This window comes from Sebastes umbrosus, chromosome 12, assembly GCF_015220745.1.
Source record: "Sebastes umbrosus isolate fSebUmb1 chromosome 12, fSebUmb1.pri, whole genome shotgun sequence".
Taxonomy (NCBI): domain Eukaryota; kingdom Metazoa; phylum Chordata; class Actinopteri; order Perciformes; family Sebastidae; genus Sebastes; species Sebastes umbrosus.
This window is the reverse complement of record NC_051280.1, coordinates 5,528,811-5,547,875: the sequence shown is the minus strand read 5'-3', so window position 1 is coordinate 5,547,875 and position 19,065 is coordinate 5,528,811. Positions and strand designations below refer to the sequence as shown.

General features: G+C 39.6%; 1 long non-coding RNA gene and 1 other non-coding gene across 2 annotated transcripts; both read left to right on the top strand.

Annotated features, from left to right (window-relative positions):
- The first annotated feature begins 4,635 nt into the window (after nucleotides 1-4,635).
- On the top strand, nucleotides 4,636-6,124 carry LOC119497951. The gene is made up of 3 exons (XR_005209023.1): nucleotides 4,636-4,774; nucleotides 5,545-5,639; nucleotides 5,974-6,124. It is a non-coding gene; the product is annotated as an uncharacterized LOC119497951 (long non-coding RNA).
- Nucleotides 6,125-6,499: 375 nt separating this feature from the next.
- Nucleotides 6,500-6,606, top strand: LOC119499499. Its single transcript, XR_005209419.1, has one exon. It is a non-coding gene; the product is annotated as a U6 spliceosomal RNA (small nuclear RNA).
- Nucleotides 6,607-19,065: the final 12,459 nt, after the last annotated feature.

Sequence of the window (19,065 nt, the reverse complement as noted above, 5' to 3'; positions counted from 1 at the left end):
TGTACTGACAAGTGCTCTCTGGCCAAGCGAGAGACGCAGTACTTAGGTTTTGTGCTGGGAAAGGGGGTAATCCGACCACAAGTGGGGAAGGTGGAAGCCGTCAAGTTGGCTGAGAGGCCCACTACCAAGACTCAGGTAAAGTCCTTCATGGGCCTGGTTGGCTGGTATAGTCAGTTCATACCCTGTTTTTCAACCATCTCGGCGCCCCTCACAAACCTCACCAGGAAGAACGAGCCCAACAGGGTGAAGTGGACAGAGGAATGTGAGGAGGCCTTCCAGAGCCTGAAGGACTCCCTGTGCAAGGGGCCCCTTCTGAAAAGCCCAGATTTTGAGAGGCATTTCACAGTCCAGACGGATGCATCGGAGGTTGGCATTGGAGCAGTGTTGCTGCAAGGAGAATCAGAAGACCTCCAGCCCATCGCATACATAAGCAGGAAGCTCCTCAAGCATGAAGGCAGATACTCTGTGGTGGAGAAGGAATGTCTTGCCATCAAATGGGCACTGGACTCCCTGAAGTACTACTTGTTAGGGAGGAAGTTCACCCTGGAGACAGACCATCGCGCACTGACCTGGCTGAAAGACATGAAGGACACCAACTCCAGAATCACTAGGTGGTTCCTCGCACTACAGCCGTTTGACTTTGTAGTCCATTACAGGAAGGGAACGGAAAACTGCACAGCGGACTTCCTTTCTAGGACTCCACAGGGGTCGTCTTCAGAAGGGGGGGGAAATGTCACTGTCGCTGGGCCACTGGCCGAGGCCGATGTCGTATCCGTACGCACACGTGACGGACACCAATCAGCTTATCAGTAACACGTCTCCACAGCCAGCTCCTAGTGAACACTGAGATATAGTTTATATATTCAGTTTGGTTTTTGGCTCACCGTCTAAGGCTGTCAAAACCGACGCAGGTCGTGGTCCTTCTGTAGGACACCTTGTATTTCCCCGTCGGTTGCTTGTCCCTGTGCCGAGCGGGGAAGTCAAGAGCCTGCTTGTCCTGGGCAGGCAGCTTCTGCCACAAGGCCACGATCTCCTGAGCCTTGGCGTGGGTTGCGAACATGTGGTGGCGCATGTCACGGGTTAGACCGTGCCCTGTAAAGTAAGATGCAACGCACACACACTGTAACGCCACCTCCATCATATATTAAATCAAGCCGGCTTGGAGGTGTCGGTGTTAAGTGTTACTGTAGCATCAGTACTTCTAAATGTCGGGAGACCCGCCGACAAAGTAATCAATTTCTTAATGGGGGTCAGAGTGATACAAAGTAAAAATGTATTTATGAATTACACACAGGCATAAGTATTAATATTGAACATTTCCATTTATTGTAAAATGGATATTCAGTAAATTGTTTGTCACCCTTTCTTCTCTGCTGTAGATGCGCTCCTTGGTTTAGACCTGGACTGCCGAAACCGAACAGGAACGTACCACTAGCTTATGTAAGGGGGGTTTCCAGAGAAGGTACCAAATACAGTAGAGTTGGAGGGGTGTTTGGGGGGGTTGATAATAGGCAACGTAATTTTAATTAGTTTGAATAATTACTTGCCTCAAAATGTTATATTAAATATTTTATAATTTAATTATAAATTATGTCCTATTTTTTTTGACTGGATATTATTATGCTGTTGTTTGATTGATTATTAATTATTATTTGTTTTACTTAGTAGGATCCAGCTTCATAAAAGAGGAGGCTGGAATACCTGGAAGGGGGTCAGTGGAGAGCAAACCTCTGATGAGAGACAAGCCATATTGTAGAGCCGCAAGGGCCCAACATTTAAAGGGGCATAGCCTATGCTGTATCTTGATATATATTTTTGTCATTTTGCTTATATTTTTCATTATTTTGGAAGAACCTGTTTCCTGGATGCCAGGCCTGCACTGTACCTATTTTTGCACAGGATTGTTGGTTTCCACTAATTGTTAATAAATACACCTGGACTGCTTAACTGGAATTTTTCTCAGTTTTTACGCCTTAGCCACTCGGCCAACCTTACAGCGCAGCTCCACCAGGCTGTCAGCCAGCCTCACCACAGCTCTGGAGTCACAGGGAGAGAATAGGAGGATCAACATCAGTGAAGGAAGGAAAGTTAGTCACAACGTGCTTCACAAGACTACAGTTATTAAGAATAACAGCAGGTCAGACCAGTCTCTAAAGTACTCACATCACCGCGGTCTGGAGTGGCTGGCTCCTGCTGTCCTGGGTCCTCCTGGACTGGGTCCTGCTGGACCGGGGCGCTCTGGGAGGCAGCTGGAGGAGGCTGGACCACTGTCTCAGAGGAGTGGAGAGTTGCATTGGTGTAGAGCAGCTCCTCTTCCTCCTTCTCCTCCTCCTCCTCCTCCTCCAGCTCGATGCCGTCAGGTACATCAGGATCTCCCCCCAGGTCCTGATCCGGCTGGTGGTTGGATTGAGCTGATAGGTAATCAATACCTAAACGTGAATTTAACCAAATCTCTCTGTGTGTTTGTATGAGGGAGAGTTTCAGAGAGTTAACCCTTACCAGTGTACCCCCTGGCCTCTGTGTAGTCTTCAACCAGCGTTTGCCTGTACAACTCCTGGGTCAGCCGGTTCAAGACCTGCTGCTGTTGCTAGCTGTTGCAGCGGACTTGCTGGTCAGCGTCCCTGATGTTGGCTTGGTGTGTCCCCAGCTTTACTGCTTACTTTCTTTCTTTTTTTTTTAAACTCTTTTTTTATTTGAGAACAAAGAACATGAGGTCATCATGGGTGTTACAATGTGAAATCACAGTACATTTTTGTAAATACATCTTAATATAAATTGTCACACTTCAATCAACGGTGTAAATACACAATCCGTTTTTCCCAGTACTCAATACTTTTTTCCAATTCAAGCCTTAAAATAAATGTGAGTCTTTCCATACGATATATTTGATTAACAATACCCCGCCATTGGCCTAATGTTGGAGGATCAGTCTGCAACCACTTTCGAGTTATGGCTTTCTTACTACCTGCCAAGAGAATCTTTATTAAATATTTATCTTTATGTAAAACAACTTCTGGTATGTTTCTGAGCCAAACCCTGATCTCCCTTCCTGAGTCATCTTAACTGTTTGCCAGAACTTCCATGATGACAAAGGAAAGTCCTTCTCCGTAGCATCAACACATGGTATGGATATTACATTTCATGGATGAATAATTTCCTATTATGAGATGCATCTAATTGTGAATTCTCCATTTTGCTGTGAAGTAACAACTGCTGTTGCTTTACAACTTTTGTCTTTCTTGGTGAATAATAAGCAGCTGGTAGAAGACGCTACCCTCCCCGTCGGTGAATCAAACCCCAGTTTTACGCGTGACAAGCGGAGATACTGTCCACTATACTAACGAGGACTGCTTCATCCCTGTTTTTGGTACGTCGAGGGACAGGTGGCGCTGTTCCAGTGTACAAAGAGATATGGAATGAGCCCTTAGGTGTGAATGTGAGTGTGCATGGTTGTCTGTCTCTAGTCTCAGCCCTGTGATAGTCTGCCGATCTGTCCAGGGTGTACCCCGCCTTCCTTTACCATTTATTCATTACCTTGAGGCATTTCTCCATCCTTGCCTCAGGTGGGAATCGAACCCATGACCTTCTGCTCCGTAGCAAATACACAGGAGCAGAACCCCCCTTCCCTGTCTCCCCCCACATAGCATAAACTATAGCTACCAGACTACAGTACTACCGCACCTCCTCTTGTTGGTGTTCCGTTCTCTCTTCCATTGTTTCCAAATGAGACAATGTTTTCCAGAAAAATGTCACATCATGTCCTGAATCTTTTTTCTACTGTTAAAGTCCACAGACTGCTGTCCTGTGTGAGGCACTGTTGGGATTTGAACCCAAAATCTCCCGTTTACGAGACATCACTTTTAAAATGTATTTATTTATTTTATAATTAAGTTTTAATGCATTTCTTATTGATTTAGAAAAACTATTTCTAATAATAAATGTTAATAAATGTTTATGAATGTATTTCTTGTTGTCCTTTATATTATTAAATATGATGTATTTCTGTATTATCTTCTTCAGCACTTCACTGGGTCAAAGACAACAATCTGAAAATATTATCTCAGATATTAAAAGTAATCTAGATACTACTACTAATAATAATAATAATAGTATTAATAATAATAATAATAATAATAGTATTAATAATAATAATAATAATAACAGTATTAATAATAATAACAATAGTATTAACAATAATAATATAATTGTTATTAATAATAATAATAATAATGATAATAATAGTATTAATAATAATAATAATAATATTAATAATAATAATAACAATAGCATTAACAATAATAATAATATTAATAATAATAATAATGATGATAATAATATCATTATTAATAATAGTATTAACAATAATAATAATAATGTTAATAATAATAATAATAATAATAATAATAATAATAATAATAATACAAATAATAATAATCAAAGGGAACAGTGACTACAGAGTTTCATCTCCTGAAACCAGCTGTGTCCAGATGTGTTGATGTTTGTGATGACCTGAAGGATGAAGAGTAGATCCTCCTCTTCCTCCTCCTGAAGTTAAATAAACTGGAAGCTGAAGATGAAGATGAAGATGAAGATGCATCACCATCACAGAGCTGACAGCAGGTTGTCACAGCACAGCGACGCTACACACATTAGGAAAAGGAGAAGAAGAAGAACACGAAGAAGCCCCGCCCCCTCTGCAGGTAATTGACAGGGGATGAGTGGAGCCTCAGAGGAGAGCAGCTTCTGGAGCCAGACTGGAGCCAGCTAAATTAAGGTATTATTGGTTATATGCACACGACAACCTCTCCCTGTAAAACTTAAACAGAGTTCATACGACTCTTTAGCATGATTTGATGAATTCTGCTTGTAAATGATGTCAATAAGAATGAATTTAAGAGCGGTAGAGTTTCTCCTGCTCGGTTAGTTTAATTAATGATCAGAACAGCGAGAGCAGGTGGTCGCAGTAGAATCAGAGAATCACTCCTCCTGAGCCAGACTCCGTTTAAAATGTGAGCATATGTGATTCACGAGACATAACACACTTTTTCTTCTTCACAAATATAAATATATTTGACGAAACTTTACGGTGTTCTGCTCAGTTCGGCACATAAAGCATGTAAGTTCAGCAGAGTTTAATGCAGTTTTAACTCTCACAAGTCCTCTGCTGCTTCGCTAGCTGCTCGTGGGAACACTAAGAACTGGTTTAAAAGTCTAAATGAAGCTGAAATAGTGAACCGTTATGTATGCCGAATTTATCAATAGGCTTTAATAAACAAACCGGATTGATGTTCCGAGTCATATTTGTGGAGTTGTGAACGTTTTTCACTAAAGTGAAAGAATGTATCAGTGAGTCTGGTGGATGTGTTTGTGTTAACGTGAGAACGGGCTGTTTCTGCTGAGACTATCGTGAGTCAGTGGGGCCTGTTATCACAGAAACGCTCATGGAGCTCATTATGTGGACAATAAGTCAAGTTAATGTACTATTTTACTCTGTTCTTGGTGTTCTGTGACTGCTAATTGGGTTCTTTCTCTCTTCTCTTTCAGTTCTTTGGAGTCCGACGCTTCCGCGGCGCCCTTGAACGCCCCATGTAGAGCGGTCCGACAGCGACACCCGGAGGCGGGTCGGTGAACTGCAGCTGGTATGTTTGAATAGAAGCCAGAGACAGACAGAAGGGTTCTCTTCCTGCTTCTAAGCAGCAGTTTAACTGGTGAAATAAAGAGATTAAAGTGTGATTGGATCCGTCAGACTCTCACATCAACACGTTTAATGTTCACAAGCAGCAAACACAGCACGACTAGACCAGAACCGCTGTAGACTGAGTCCAGATAGGAGCCACTTCAGAGGCATTCAGCAGCAGGACAAAGAGCAGGACATGCAGGCTGTTTTAATCCACATAGCAGCAGGGTCAGAGTGTGTCCAGGTCCTGGTTCAGGTCCAAATCAGTCTCCTGGGTCTGTTTTCTTATTGTGAAGCAGGTTCCAGAAGTCCAGGAGCTTTCTCTGCTGCGAGCGTCCTCCTTGTCTCTTCCGGCTCGAAGGCGGCAGGATGATATAATCCAGACCGGATCAGACCGGTTCCTGCTTTCTCCCCGTCTCTCACAGTGTGGCTCTACCAGCCCCCGCTAACCCCTGAGGTCTGGAGGGGGGTCAGAGTCCTCCTGGAGGAGGGGCGTCGAGTCAGCCTTTTGTTCTCGCGCCTTCAGGCATCCAATCCTCAACGGCTGACGTCACCCCAGCCTGTCTGAATCTCCCAGCATGCCTCTGGAACACTCACAGGCTCAGCCTGAACTCGTACCACCTCAGACTGATCCAGACCAGATCTGGAGAGCCATTATGGTTTAGTTAAGGTACCTAACCACCAGCACAGCCCCCAGACCTGTCTCTACTGTTCACATGTATTGACTAGAAGCCAGTAGAGTCTTGTCTGTTCTCCAGACCCTCAGTCTGGTCCCGTAAAGGACTAGTGCCTATAAAAACATCTCAGGATCTTCCTCCTATTGCATTTACTTCGGTAATGCATATTCTAAAATTGGAACGATACAGAGAAGATTAGCATGGCCCCTGCGCAAGGATGACACGCAAATTCGTGAAGCGTTCCTTCTATTATGACTTTTCTGATCATTATGGGATGTTTTCTGATGTTTTAATGATTTTTTGGAAATTTTTAGAATTGTTTCTGATTATTTTCTGATTTTTCTATTTATTTTCTATGACTTTTCTGATTATTTTCTGATGTTTTATGATTTTGTCTGATTTTTTTCTGTGTATTTTATGACTGTCTGTGATGTTTATTGATGATTTTATGATTTTTTTATGAGTTATTGTGGTACTTGTTAAGATACTAAGTCATTATTTTGAGATACTAAGTCATTTGAAAATACTAAGTCATTATTTTGAAATACTAAGTCATTATTTTGAGGTATTAAGTCATTATTTTGAAATACTAAGTCATTATTTTGAAATACCAAGACAATGTTTTGAAATAATAAGTCATTATTTTGAACTACTAAGTCATTATTTTGAAATACAAAGTCATTATTTTGAAATACAAAGTCATTATTTTGAAATACAAAGTTATTATTTTGAGGTATTAAGTCATTATTTTGAAATACCAAGACAATGTTTTGAACTACTAAGTCATTATTTTGAACTACTAAGTCATTATTTTGAAATAGTAAGACATTATTTTGGGGGTATTAAGTCATTATTTTGAAATACAAAGTCATTATTTTGAAATACAAAGTCATTATTTTGAAATACTAAGTCAATATTTTGAGATACAAAGTCATTATTTTGAAATATAAAGTCATTATTTTGAAATACAAAGTCATTATTTTGAAATACAAAGTCATTATTTTGAAATTCAAAGTCATTATTTTGAACTACTAAGTCAATATTTTGAAATACAAAGTCATTATTTTGAAATACTAAGTCATTATTTTGAAATACTAAGTCATTATTTTGAGATACTAAGTCATTATTTTGAAATACTAAGTCATTATTTTGAGGTATTAAGTCATTATTTTGAAATACCAAGACAATGTTTTGAAATACAAAGTCATTATTTTGAAATACAAAGTCATTATTTTGAAATACAAAGTCATTATTTTGAAATACTAAGTCAATATTTTGAGATACAAAGTCATTATTTTGAAATATAAAGTCATTATTTTGAAATACAAAGTCATTATTTTGAAATACTAAGTCATTATTTTGAAATACTAAGTCATTATTTTGAGATACTAAGTCATTATTTTGAAATACTAAGTCATTATTTTGAGGTATTAAGTCATTATTTTGAAATACCAAGACAATGTTTTGAAATACAAAGTCATTATTTTGAAATACAAAGTCATTATTTTGAAATACAAAGTCATTATTTTGAAATACTAAGTCAATATTTTGAGATACAAAGTCATTATTTTGAAATATAAAGTCATTATTTTGAAATACAAAGTCATTATTTTGAAATTCAAAGTCATTATTTTGAACTACTAAGTCATTATTTTGAAATACAAAGTCATTATTTTGAAATACAAAGTCATTATTTTGAAATACTAAGTCATTATTTTGAGATACTAAGTCATTATTTGAAAATACTAAGTCATTATTTTGAAATACTAAGTCATTATTTTGAGGTATTAAGTCATTATTTTGAAATACCAAGACAATGTTTTGAAATACTAAGTCATTATTTTGAAATACAAAGTTATTATTTTGAAATACAAAGTCATTATTTTGAAATACAAAGTCATTATTTTGAAATACTAAGTCAATATTTTGAGATACAAAGTCATTATTTTGAAATATAAAGTCATTATTTTGAAATACAAAGTCATTATTTTGAAATACAAAGTCATTATTTTGAACTACTAAGTCAATATTTTGAGATACAAAGTCATTATTTTGAAATACAAAGTCATTATTTTGAAATACAAAGTCATTATTTTGAAATACAAAGTCAATATTTTGAGATACTAAATCATTATTTTGAAATTCAAAGTCATTATTTTGAACTACTAAGTCATTAATTTGAACTACGAAGTCATTAATTTGAACTACTAAGTCATTAATTTGAAATACAAAGTAATTATTTAGAAATACAAAGTCAAATACACTTGACAGCAAATACACTTGACAAACCATTTACAATAACAGAATTCTATAACCCACTCAAACTCATATTCATCGAACCACTTGCAGCAGCCATCCATCAAAAAGTAAACATCACAGGAATCCAAACAAACAATATGCATCACAAGGTCAGCCTTTATGCAGACGACATTCTACTTTACTTACAAAATCCTTCATCTTCATTACCCGAAACCATCCGCCTCATAAATACTTTTTCTAAAATATCTGATTACACTATCAACTGGTCTAAATCCAGCATTCTCCCACTCAGCCCTAATATTTGGGATGTGGCAGTTCCAACACCACTCACCTTTCTGCCAACTGGTAATATCACATACCTATGAATCAACATTTCACCCAGGCTGTCGGAGTTAGTCCATCTCAACTTCAACCCACTTCTCAAAACAGTAGAGGACAATCTTCAACGTTGGATGAATCTACCAATATCCCTCATAGGCAGAATCGCATCTATCAAAATGATCATATTACCAATGATAAATTACCTATTCTCAATGATCCCAATCAAGCCCCCACCCTCTTGGTTCAAATCTTTAGACTCCATCATCTCAAAATTCTACTGGAAAAACAAGACACCTAGAATCAAACTACCCACTTAACAAAAACCCAAAGCTCAAGGAGGTCTGGAAGCACCTATAGCATCACGGTGGATGATATGGTTCAATCTTCTCTGTGGGAGGAGAGAGGGAAGGGGGGTTCTGCTCCTGTGTATCTGCTGCAGAGCAGAAGGTCGGCGGTTCGACCCCTGCCTGCGGCAAGGATGGAGAAGAGCTTCAAGGTAAGGGCAAGGATGGAGAAGAACTTCAGGGCAAGGGCAAGGATGGAGAAGAGCTTCAAGGTAAGGGCAAGGATGGAGAAGAACTTCAGGGCAAGGGCAAGGATGGAGAAGAACTTCAGGGTAAGGACAAGCAGGGTAAGGGCAAGGATGGAGAAGAACTTCAGGGTAAGGGCAAGGATGGAGAAGGACTTCAGGGTAAGGGCAAGGATGGAGAAGAACTTCAGGGTAAGGGCAAGGATGGAGAAGAACTTCAGGGTAAGATCAAGGATGGAGAAGAGCTTCAGTGTGAGGTCAAGCATGGAGAAGAGCTTCAGTGTGATGTCAAGGATGGAGAAGAGCTTCAAGGTAAGTAAAGGTTGTTAAACTACAGTAAACAGTAAAACAGTGAGGGATGGTAGTAAATGATATAGAACAATAGTAAAAAGATTAATAGTAAAGAAAGGTTTGTAATCAAATCTGTGCTCCGGTGAACAGTTAAAAGATGGTTCAAGAGTTGTATGATGATGCACATCTGCAACGCACTAGAGTTTGATTAAAACTAAATGTTGGCATGTGCCAGCGCCCTTAGGGCCTTGCGGTATGTATAGTATATGTATAGTATATGTATAGTATAGTATATGTATAGTATAGTATATGTATAGTATATTTATAGTATAGTATAGTATATGTATAGTAGTATCCTGGTTATGATCAAGATTTTTGAATATGTGGTTTATTTCTTGAAGCTCTGCTCGGTTGTAGAAACCCAGATAAGCCCTTATCCCACTTTTAAGAAGCTGGAATACTATGATAGATACTCTGGCATGGAAACAGCTTTTTCACCTTATTTGCACAGCAGATGACCTTGTTTGTCTCCTCAGACTGAAACCTGAAGACTGTGTACTACAACACAGCAAGACCACATCAGTCCTGAACCACATCAGTCCGGTTCAGTCCGGTTCGATGACGTTTCCCTGATCCCAGACCCAGCTGTTGAACCAGAATCAGGGTCTGGGTGGACAAACATCTCTCACCCCCCCCCCCCCCCCCCCCCCACCCCCCTTTGAAATGAAAGTAAGCCTTCTGCATTAAACAGACTCTCACATGATGATCTTTTTAAATGTGAGGTTATAATAACATCATTCTGTCAGCCTGAAACAAGAACACAGTCTGAGACAACGATCCACAGTTCAGCACAGAAGGCCTGTTTTTATTGAACACCTCAAATCATTCAAAGGTTACATTCAATATAATAATAATAATACTGTGTGTATATATATATATATATATATATATATATATATAAATGGTACAGAGATAGAGCCAGATGCTGCTGGTCCAGACAGTGATGACTGATTACAACATGCTGTTTGATTATTGACACCATGAGAATGAAACATCATCTCCCTTCTATCAGCTGAGGATGAACACGTGAAGTATCTAAAGTCTTTGTCCTCAGCTGCAGTGAACAAGGAGCATTATTTAGATGTAAAGCTTCATCTACACACATCTACACAGCTGTGTGTGTTTCCTCCTCTACATCTGTTCACTCTGGAAACAACAACAGTAGAAAACAATAAAACTACAGACGGTTTGTTCTATAGTCGGCTGAAACACCACCTGAGAGGTCAAATAAAGTAGCTGTCTGTCTCTCTGTCTGTCTGTGTTTCTGCAGAGAAGGACATTACTAATAAAGAGACATCAGAGAGACTGAAACACACAACAACAGGAGGAGGTAACTCTGTTTGGATCCTGCCTCCTCTTCTCAGCCAGTCAGTCCTCCACAGAGCGACCTGAAGTGATGTCCTCTGTCCCGGCTGTGTCCACAGACCAGACAGATGTAACGCTCCGTCTTCAGTCCAGCAGGGACTGGATCAGCTTGGGGACGCACTGATAACCTGGCTGGACATCAGGACCCCGCACCTCCTCCTCCTGAAAAGAAACACAAGAAAGGAAGAGAAGAAGTTGTGAAACATGTAACCTTAAGCGCTGTGAAACATGTAACCTTAACCCTACCACATCACAATAAAGGATTCTAATATCTACACTGTCATTATTATTGTCACCAGTAGCCCCTGTCACACAGCAGAATCAGAGAACAGAGGATTTAAGAAATGCTCCTCTTCCTCCTAGTTCTGCTGATATCTGTCCTCAGCAGGTGAAGTCCTGAACCAGAGGACACATACAGCTACATTACAGTGGTTTCCTCCTCTCACATCTGTATGTCATCAATACCAAACTAAAGCATCACAACATGTTCATCATCACATGTTCTGACATCTTTATATACATGAAATATAGGCTACAGTAGGTGCATGAACAGATGTGGGTTAGCTGTCTGTTAACAGCTGTATTAACAGACAGCTGTTAGTACAGTTAGCTGTGTATTAACAGCTGTATTAATACACAGCTAACTATTAACAGCTGTCTGTTAATACAGTTAGCTGTCTGTTAACACAGCTGTATTCAGCTCTACTGGACTGTAGAACTCCAGACACATGAATGAAAGTAGCCTCGTGTTTCTTGGCTCTACATGATAATCATGAGAGATCAGTTTCATGGAAGCAGATGGATCAGATAATAAGATAATATCAGGTGATATTAAACAGGTGAGTTAGAGCTACAGCAGAGTGTTAGTGATGTTAGCAGCCAGCAGCTGAATAAAACAGTTTAAACAGCATGAACGTTAGCTGGTTAACACGAAGCAGTGATTCATAGTGTAACGTTATAAGTTCATAGAGTAACATTAAAGTTTTAAGTTATTAAAACTATAAACTATAATCTCTATAGCATCACGGTGGTTGTTGACATCACTCAGGTATCAGTCAACGGGCCGTAAAAAGACGTAAAAACACCTCAGCTAGCTCCGCGTGGTAACGTCAGACATGAATGTGTGTTTTTATAGAGTTATACGCTCATAATTAATGAATAATAAGACATATTTAACTCACGTAGTAGCGCCGCTGTCAGGCTGACGGCGAGAATCCAACATGGAGGATGTTCGCTTTGGCTTTGACCCGCCCTACGAGGCTCCCGATTGGCTCTGACCAATTGTGTCATCGACCTGATTGGACGGCAAAAAGCTTGGATCGTCTGATTGGCTCTCGCCAATTGTGTCACCGATCCGATTGGCTCTCGCCAACTGTGCCAGGGCTCGTTCCAAATGTGTCTAATTCACAGAAGAATGAGTTCAGCGAGACTGTGGGAGGAGGGAGGGAAGGGGTGTTCTGCTCCTGTGTATCTGCCGCGGAGCAGAAGATCAACGGTTCGACCCCTGCCTGCGGCAAGGATGGAGAAGAGCTTCAGGATTGAGAAGAGCTTCAAGGTAAGTAAAGGTTGTTAAACTGTACAGTAAAACGTAAAACAGTAAGGGATGGTAGTAAATGATATAGAACAATAGTAAAACGATTAATAGTAAAGAAAGGTTTGTAATCAAATCTGTGCTACAGTGAACAGTTAAAAGATGGTTCAAAAGTTGTATGATGATGCACATCTGCAACGCACTAGAGTTTGATTAAAAGTAAATGTTGGCATGTGCCAGCGCCCTTAGGGCCTTGCGGTATGTATAGTATATGTATAGTATATGTATAGTATAGTATAGTATTGTATAGTATAGTATAGTATAGTATAGTATATGTATTGTATAGTATATGTATAGTATAGTATAGTTATATGTATAGTAGTATCCTGGTTATGATCAAGATTTTTGAACATCTGGTTTATTTCTTGAAGCTCTGCTCGGTTGTAGAAACCCAGATAAGCCCTTATCCCACTTTTAAGAAGCTGGAATACTCTGATAGATACTCTGGCATGGAAACAGCTTTTTCACCTTATTTGCACAGACTGACTGTGTACTACAACACAACAAGGCCACATCAGTCCTGAACCACATCAGTCCTGAACCACATCAGTCCGGTTCCGATGACGTTTCCCTGACCCCAGACACAGCTGTTGAACCAGAATCAGGGTCTGGGTGGACAAAGATCTCTCACCCCCCCTTTGAAATGAAAGTAAGCCTTCTGCATTAAACAGACTCTCACATGATGATCTTTTTAAATGTGAGGTTATAATAACATCATTCTGTCAGCCTGAAACAAGAACACAGTCTGAGACAACGATCCACAGTTCAGCACAGAAGGCCTGTTTTTATTGAACACCTCAAATCATTCAAAGGTTACATTCAATATAATAATAATACTGTGTATATATATATATATATATATATAATTTGTACAGAGATAGAGCCAGATGCTGCTGGTCCAGACAGTGCTGACTGTTTACAACATGCTGTTTGATTATTGACACCATGAGAGTGAAACATCATAAGGAGCATTATTTAGATGTAAAGCTTCGTCTACACACATCTACACAGCTGTGTGTGTTTCCTCCTCTACAGATGTTCACTCTGGAAACAACAACAACAGTAGAAAACAATACAACTACAGACGGTTTGTTCTATAGTTGGCTGATACACCACCTGAAAGGTCAAATAAAGTAGCTGTCTGTCTCTCTGTCTCTCTGTCTGTCTGTATCAGCTGAACGAGTCCAGCGAGCGCCCGAGCAGGATGTTCCACTTGTTTGAAGGTCATAGGGTGTGGCTTAAGTAGAAACTACCTGCAGGCCGTTTACCACGACTACGTAATGCCTGTAAGTTGAAGTTCTTCCTCCAAAATTGTGCCTCTGCAGCAATTTTTTCTCAGAAGTTAGGTATCACTGAAAGCCGGGCACTTACACTGGTAAGGATATGTGTTACTACCAATTATAAAGATTAACATCTTACTGTCCTAGAGCAAGCAAGGCAAAGTTATTTATATAGCACAATTCATATACTGAGGGAGTGATCTATATACAATTTAACTTAACTAAGAAATAAAAAGTGAAGAATTGAGACAAGAGACAATATCAAAGTGCTTCACATAGAAAAAAATGCTTAGAATGAATTTTAATGTTGTTGTTTTTATTCATCTAATTCGAAAAAAATATACAAATATCCAGACATGATAAAAAATGGCAGTGGAAAGCAGTAAAAAACACTAGTGTTATAAGTGTGTGTTTTACAGGTTGTCGCACAGAAAGTTTTCATGTATTCACAGGGCAATGCATTACAATAGATAAATGTAGTGTATATAATTTTACTGTATAATTTACAGTTGTACTAGTAACTCGGTGTGTGTTGTACCTTTGTAATTTCAGAGTACACAGTAGCCTATACATCTTAATGATTTTGTTTTAGTTTTTGGGGTCTTTGACCAAATATGTTATACACCCAGCCCACTAAGACAGTTCAGTAATTACCTGCATGTTGTAGTGTAACGAAAAATGTACTTTCATAAATGTATTTTTTGGATAATTTCATGCAGTCAGAACCTCACTGGTTAAATGCATAGCCACCAACAACCAGGACAACCTGGCAATAAACCGCCATGGTTGAATGAAGAAGCCGGTGGGTGTAAAAGTGCCTTAACAAGCATGGCTGCTGTGGAAGCTCAGTAATTTAATTTAATAGGAAAACCCACAACTTCATCGTAGATGTACAGGCGTTTTTTATTTCCATAAAGGGCTACAGGCTCAACAGTTAATTTCCCTTAGTCTAATGTGTGCCTTTATGGAGATTTTGCACGTTCATTTTCTATCAAGGGAGCATTAAAGGAAAAAGAGAAGTTCATTACATCACATCCAGTCTTTGTGGTCGCTGCACCTCAAATCTAGGTTGTAATAGTTTGGTTAAAATGCAGATCTACTGGTTCTGCTGGTGGCCACAAATAACTCTCAGAGACAGACAGAGAGGATGGTGTTTTTCAGCCAAGGTCTTGTTCTCGTAGCTGTGGCTGTTCTGTCTGTGGGTGTGTCATATCAGCTCTCATCTGTTGAATCATGTTACCTCTGAAATGATAATTAACAAACTCTTGGCTTGGTTGGCTGCCACAATGCAGTGTGACTGTCACAAGTGTATCCGTGGGGGTTCTTTCTGTGTTTCCCTTTATTTACACTCATTTAGACTGCTTGCCCCCAATATAAGTTGTGTTATAACATTGTTGTGTTTCCTGTTCTGTTCATTTCGTTTGTGAAATGTGTTTTCATTTTTGTCCATTTGTTCCCTGAAAGGTTGCTGTGTTTTACTCCTCAGACCCATCGTGATGGCAACAAAAGTATTTCTCCAGCAGCTGATCTCAAATCCTGACAGACTAAATGATTTAGTGGAAGAAGCAAAAGAGATGGCTTTTCAACATGGGGCTATTATGCGCACACATGAGACTCCCAATTCGTCTGAGGTAGGGGCAAGCACACTGATTTGTCTTAGTTGTTGACTGGTTTAATTGGGCTGACATTAAATGTAGAATCCCATAGTACCCTTGGGTCCAGGCATTGGGAGAAATTTACACACTAAATATTACACTAAAAAATGACCTGATGTGTGTCAAGATAACACCGATGCAATAATGGGTTAGAAAGCCACCTAAGACAAGGGGTTGATCCAGTAACCAAACAATAAGACCAAAATAACACCAAGGCTGTCAAAACAACCCATTGGTAGAATAGAATAGACATCTTTATTGTCCACTTGCGTGGAAATTTGTCTTTGGCTTCACAGACATACATACACATACACTACAGCTTCCATTGCCATGGGTTAAGTTACATGAGATTAGGGGGGAAAAAATACAATGATAAACACCAGTAATGGTGGGCCAAACGGTTGGGATGAGAGTGCTAAAATATTAACAGTTAATACATACTGTATCTTAAATAGACATCATAAAAGAAACAGCAGCTGTCTCTAATATCTAATGTGATCATTTGTTAAGTAAAATGGAATAAACGATCTCTTAAAGATGTTTCTCTTTGCGGTGGGTACCCTGTACCGTCGTCCCGAGGGGAGTTTTTCATATTCATTAAACAGAGGGTGTAAAGGGTCCTGAACTATTAATGTTACTTTCCTCCTGGTCTGTGTATTGTACAGCTCCACCAGCTGTCTCTGAGGGTTCTCTAGAATCGTGCTAACAGTGTTAACTATCTTTGTGAGCTTGCTTCTGCGTCTAGCCCCCAGACTTCCATACCAGCATGTGATGTTGTAGGAAACAACACTTTCCACTAGGCTGATGTAAACCATCCTCAGAACTTGTTTGCTCACATCAAAGCTATTTCATTTTCTTAAAAGAAACAATCTTTGCATTGCCTTCTTAAAAATGTAGTCTGAGTGTTCATTCAAATTTAAGTTGGTATCTAAAATCATTCCTAAAGATTTAAAACTACCTACCCTCTCTACAGCTTGGCCCTCAATTTTAATTGGCTGACATTGGTTGCCCGCCCCTTTTGGTGACAACGAGTTCCGTAGTCTTGTTAGCGTTTATGAGCAAGGCACTCTCTTGACACCATGTTATTAGATTGTTGATATGGTATTAGGAACTCTCTAATACATTGTTACCTTTAAACATTAAACCCACCATGGCCACGTCATCTGCATTCTTAAAGAGACCAAAGTTGCTGTCATAGATCTGCATTTCATTTATATACATAGAGAAAAGTACAGGAGATGAAATGCAACCTTGGGGCACCCCCATATTCAAAATGATTTCATCAGACAGGGAGCCTTGAACAGAGACTCTTTGGGGGCGGTCAAATAGGAAGTCTTTGATCCACAATGCGAAGTGTCCATTAATATCAAGTTTAAAAAGTTGATTTAATAAAATGTCAGTCCTGATCATGTTAAAAGCTGAACTCAAGTCAATAAATACAATTCTGGCATAAGCCTCAGGATGCTAAATGTGTTTGGTGACCATGTGCAATAGTGTTAATGTAGCATCCTCAGTGCCTTTCTGTGTGCTTTATAGGCTAATTGTACGTTGTCTAGCTGACCATGGGGAGATGTTAGACGCCCCAGTATAACCCTTTCAATGCAGTCACATGAAATGCTGGTGAGAGCCATGGATCCGTAGTCATTAAGTGAGGAGGGGCGACTGTTTTTAGAGTCGCTCATAGTGAATTATCACCCGACTCTGCAGTTCCCCTCAGCACCACAGAGCTTTATAGCATCTTTCAGCTCATTGTTTTGGTTTTAAAGCCCACAACTTTACCTTGTTGGCTCACTCTCACTAGCGTCATTTTCAGCCAACTGAATGAATGCTAATGTTGTTCCGTATCTGCTGGATGTTTAAATAAGCAATTGTTTGTTAAAAAGTTAACTTTTTCAAAGTCATCAAAAGAGAAGACATCAAAATGACCTGAGTAAATCCACACAGCAACATAGCTTAAAGCTGCTGTCTTCTCTTTCTGAATGCTTGAGAATTGGTTTAAATTTCTTAATATCGATGTTAGTTCATATATGACATTATGTTACATCAGTATTATTTGTTTTGCTAGTCCAGAGTTTATGAATCATGTATGCATGTTGTGGAGGGTATGGTGCTTCCCCAAAAAAATCTTAATGAAGGGGTGCCCTGGTTTAAAAAAGTTTGGGTACCCTTAACAGTGGGCACAGTCTATTGGTACTTTCATACCACAGAATATTCACCCACATTTTACTTTAGCATTCAAAAATACCTTAGAGACAAACTTGAAACTTCCTCCCTGACCTCTCTCAACTTAAAAGGATATACCGTTATGTATATTTCGTGTTCAAATGAAAGACATTTCCCCCCCCCCCCCCGAGTATCTTCCATCTTCTTATCTTTCTTGGTTGTTCTAAAAGCAATGAGTCACTACATTTGTGTCATGTTTTCAGGTTGTGACCCACACCCCGTTCACACTCTTCCCCTCTCCTGTGCCCAAAGCCATCCTCCTGCAGGCTCTGGCAGTGCAGACTCACTTCAACACGCTGGTGGACAAGATCAGCCAGGACCCAGACTTTCTGGAAGAGGCTCTTGCAGGGTACAAGGGGAATGTTGGGGACGGATTAGATTCATTTTGTTGATGGTTGAAGTTTTTTCTATAAAACCTTGTTCAAATTCTGGCCCTTCGAATCCCACAATCACAAAACAAAATAACAGTTTCTATGATATAGAAAGAGATTGTGAAGAGGTTGACGGGCTTAGAAGTGCAGTATTATAACAGAGAATGCAATTCAAAAGTGCATTGCCCCATCACTGATGTATAAGGTTTGATGATTTGTCTCCTTCCACATCACAGTACTATCCAGTCAGATGGTTTCACAGCTAAGCTGTTTGGGATATACAGACAAGTGCAGCAGGAAGGTCGGACACAGGTAAGAAACTTGATTTACAGGGTTAATGTTGTAGATAACCCAACCCGTTCTCATTCCCATGGCGGTCAAATACTGACCTATGTCATGCAACTCGGTGTGTGAAACGGACTCACAAGGCACGTCTGTATGAGACGAACTGGACTTTCAAGTAACTGTAAACCAGAGAAAGTCAGGGGGGAGTGTGGTGAGGTTTTTTAAAGAGCAAAAAAACAAACAACCGGCTTTCATCCAGGAGGCCGTTGTTTGTGTGAACAACAACATGTTGTTTGTCTTTGTGTTCACAAGGTTAAGTTTGATTTTTACTTTACAAACATAGTTATTTTAGGTATAATATGTAACCATTATCACACCGGGCCAGCTGTGGCTCAGAGATAGAGTGGGTCGTCCACCCGGCTCCTCTGGTCACATGTCGATGTGTCTTTGAGCAAGACACTTAACCCCAAATGTCTCCTGA